Consider the following 4,906-nt stretch of genomic DNA (forward strand, 5'->3'; position numbering starts at 1 on the left):
TATAGCATGTCGTTCATAATATCATAAAAAAGTCATACTATAGCATGTCATTCAAAATGTCATAAAAAGTCATACTATAGCATGCCATTCAAAATATGATGAAAAAGTAATAGTAAAGCATGTCGTTCAAAATGTCATAAAAAACGTCATAGTATAGCATGTCATGATAAAAAAAAGTCATACCATAGCGTGTCGTTCCAAATGTCATAAAAAAACGTCATACTACAGAATGCCGTTGAAAATATTAAAAAAAGTCATACTATACCATGTTGTTCAAAATGTCATAAAAAAGTCATACTATAGCATGTCGTTAAAAATGTCATAAAAAAAAGTCATACTATAGCATGTCATTCAAAATGTCAGAAAAAGTCATACTATAGCATGTCGTTCATAATATCATAAAAAAGTCATACTATAGCATGTCGCTCATAATACCATAATAAAGTCATAGTACAGCATGTCGCTTAAAATGGCATAAAAAGGTCATAGTATAGCATGTCGTTCAAAATGTCATAAAAAAAGTCATATTATAGCATGTCGTTCATAATATCATAAAAAAGTCATACTATAACATGTCGTTCAAAATATGATATAAAAATATCATAAACAAGTCGTACAGCATGTCGCTTAAAATGGCATAAAAAGTAATAGTATAGCATGCCGTTCAAAATATGATTAAAAAAAGTCATAGTACGTCATGTCACTCAAAATGTGAAAAAAAAACGTCATAGTATAGCATGCCATTCAAATTAACATAAAAAAAAGTCATAGTATAGCATGTCGTTCAAAATATGATAAACAAAAGTCATAGTATAGCATGCCGTTCAAAATATGATAAAAAAAAAACGTCATAGTATAGCACGCCATTCAAAATATGCTAAAAAAGTCAAAGTATAGCATGTCGTTCAAAATATGATGAAAAAGTCATAGTATAGCATGCCATTCAAAATATTATGAAAAAGTAATAGTATAGCATGTCATTCAAAATGTCATAAAAAAGTCATAGTAATGCACGCCATTCAAAATATGATGAAAAAGTAATAGTATAGCATGTCGTTCAAAATGTCATAAAAAAGTCATACTATAGCATGTCGTTCAAAATCTGATAAAAAAGTCATAATATAGTATGTCGTTCAAAATATGATAAAAACGTCATAGTATAGCATTTTGTTCAAAATATGATAAAAAAGTCATACTATAGCATGTCGTTAAAAATATGATAAAAAAGTCATAGTATAGCATTTCGTTCAAAATATGATAAACAAAAGTCATAGTATAGCATGTCCTTAAAAATATGATAAAAAAAGTCATAGTATAGCATGTCGTTAAAAATATGATAAAAAAGTCATAGTATAGCATTTCGTTCAAAATATGATAAACAAAAGTCATAGTATAGCATGTCCTTAAAAATATGATAAAAAAGTCATAGTATAGCATGTCACTCAAAATGTGAAAAAAAGTCATAATATAGCATGCCGTTCAAAATATGATAAAAAAAGTCATACTATAGCATGTCGTTCATAATATCATCAAAAAAAATCATATTATAGTAAGTCGCTCCAAATGTCATAAAACAGTCATACTATAACATGTCGTTAAAAATATAAAATTCATTGTATAGCATGTCGCTCAAAATGGCAAAAAAAAGTCATAGTATAGCATGCCGTTCATAATATCATAAAAAAGTCATACTATAACATGTCGCTCAAAATGTCATAAAAAAAGTCATACTATAGCATGTCATTCAAAATGTCAGAAAAAGTCATACTATAGCATTTCGTTCATAATATAAAAAAGTCATACTATAGCATGTCGTTCATAATATCAGAAAAAAGTCATAGTATAGCATGTCGTTCATAATATCATAAAATTGTCACAGTATAGTATGTCGTTCATAATGGCATAAAAAAGTCATGCTATAGCATGTCGTTCATAATATCATAAAACTGTCATAATACAGCATGCCGTTCAAAATATGATCAAAAAAAGTCATAGTATAGCATTTCGTTCATAATGGCATAAAAAAGTCATACTATAGCATGTCGTTAATAATATCATAAAAATGTCATAGTACAGCATGCCGTTCAAAATATGATCAANAGCATGTCGTTCATAATATCATAAAAAAGTCATACTATAACATGTCGTTCAAAATATGATATAAAAATATCATAAACAAGTCATTGTACAGCATGTCGCTTAAAATGGCATAAAAAGTTATAGTATAGCATGCCGTTCAAAATATGATTAAAAAAAGTCATAGTATAGCATGCCATTCAAATTATCATAAAAAAAGTCATAGTATAGCATGTCGTTCAAAATATGATAAACAAAAGTCATAGTATAGCATGCCGTTCAAAATATGATAAAAAAAAACGTCATAGTATAGCATGCCATGCAAAATATGGTAAAAAGTCACAGTATAGCATGTCGTTCAAAATATCATAAAAAAAAGTCATAGTATAGCACGTTGTTCAAAATATGCTAAAAAAGTCATAGTATAGCATGTTGTTCAAAATATGATAAAAAAAATCACAGTATAGCATGCCATTCAAAATATGATAAACAAAAGTCATAGTACAGCATGTCACTCAAAATGTGAAAAAAACGTCATAATATAGCATGCCGTTCAAAATATGATAAAAAAAAGTCATAGTATAGCATGTCGTTACCAAATATGATAAAAAAATCAAAGTATAGCATGCCATTGCTAATATGATAAAAAAGTCATAATATAGCATGCCGTTCAAAATATGATGAAAAAGTAATAGTATAGCATGTCGTCCAAAATATGACAAAAAAAGTAATAGTATAGCATGTCGTTCAAAATATGATAAAAAAGTCATAGTATAGCATGTCGTTCAAAATATGATAAAAAAGTCATAGTATAGCATGCCATTCCTAATATGATAAAAAAAGTCATACTATAGCTTGCCATTCAAAATATGCTAAAAAGTCATACTATAGCGTGTCGTTCCAAATGTCATAAAAAAACGTCATAGTATAGCATGCTGTTCAAAATATGTTAAAAAAAAGTCATAGAAAAGTCATACTATAGCATTTCGTTCAAAATGTCATAAAAAAGTCATACTATAGCATGTCGTTATTAATATCATAAAAAAGTCATAATATCATAAAAAAGTCATAGTATAGCATGTCGTTCAAAATGTGATAAAAAAAAGTCATAGTATAGCATGCCGTTCAAAATATGATAAAAACAAGTAATAGTATAGCATGTCGTTCAAAATATGATAAAAAGCCATACTATAGCATGTCATTCCAAGTGTCATAAAAGACGTCATAGTATAGCATTTCGTTCAAAATGTCATAAAAAAGTCATACTATAGCATGTCGTTATTAATATCATAAAAAAGTCATAATATCATAAAAAAGTCATCGTATAGTATGTCGTTCAAAATATGATAAGAAAGTGATAGGATAGCATGTCGTTAACAATATCATAAAAAAGTCATTGTATAGCATGTCGTTCAAAATATGATAAAAAAAAAAGTCACAGTATAGCATGTCGTTAAAAGTATGATAAAAAAAGTCATAGTATAGCATGTCGTTCAAAATGTCATAACAAAGTCATGCTATAGCATGTCGTTCAAAATATAATAAAAAAGTCATAGCATAGCATGTCGTTCAAAATATGATAAAAAAGTCATAGCATAGCATGCCATTCCTAATATGATAAAAAAAAGTCACAGTATAGCATGTCGTTCAAAATATGATAAAAAAAAGTCACAGTATAGCATGTCGTTCAAAATATGATAAAAAAGTCACAGTATAGCATGTTGTTCAAAATATGATAAAAAAAGTCATAGTATAGCATATTGTTCAAAATATCATAAAAAAGTCATAGTATAGCATGTCGTTCAAAATGTGATAAAAAAAAGTCATATTATAGTATGTCGTTCAGAATATGATAAAAAAAGTCATAGTATATAGCATGTCGCTCAAAATATGATAAAAAAAAGTCAGAGTATAGCATGTCACTCAAAATGTGTCGTAAAAAAGTCATAGTATAGCATGCCGTTCAAAACATGATAAAAAAAAAGTCATAGTATAGCATGCCATTCAAAACATGATAAATAAGTCATAGTATAGCATGCCATTCAAAATATGATAAAAAAGTCATAATATAGCATGTCGTTCAAAATATGATAAAAAAAAGTCATAGTATAGCATGCCATTCAAAACATGATAAATAAGTCATACTATAGCATGCCATTCAAAATATGATAAAAAAGTCAAAGCATAGCATGTCGTTCAAAATATGATAAAAAAGTCATAGTATAGCATGTCGTTTAAAATATGATAAAAAAAAGTCATACTATAGCATGTCGTTCAAAATATGACAAAAAAAGTAATACTATAGCATGTCGTTCAGAATATGTTAAAAAAAGTCATAGTATAGCATGTCGTTCAAAATATCATAAAAAAGTCATCATATAGCATGTCGTTAAAAATATGATAAAAAAAAAGTCACAGTATAGCATGTCGTTCAAAATATAATAAAAAAAGTCACAGTATAGCATGTCGTTCAAAATATGATAAAAAAAAGTCATACTACAGCATGTCGTTCAAAATATGCTAAAAAAGTTACAGTATAGCATGCCATTTAAAATACCATAAAAAGTCATAGTATAGCATGCCGTTCAAAATATGATTAAAAAGAAGTCATAGTATAGCATGTCCTTCAAAACATGATATAAAAAGTCATAGTATAGCATTTTGTTCAAAATGTCATAAAAAAGTCATACTATAGCATGTCGTTCAAAATATAATAAAAAAAAGTCACAGTATAGCATGTCGTTCAAAATATAATAAAAAAAAGTCACAGTATAGCATGCCGTTCAAAATATGATAAAAAAAAAAGTCATAGTATAGCATGCCATTCAAA

Source organism: Epinephelus moara, chromosome 19 (assembly GCF_006386435.1).
Source record: "Epinephelus moara isolate mb chromosome 19, YSFRI_EMoa_1.0, whole genome shotgun sequence".
Taxonomy (NCBI): domain Eukaryota; kingdom Metazoa; phylum Chordata; class Actinopteri; order Perciformes; family Serranidae; genus Epinephelus; species Epinephelus moara.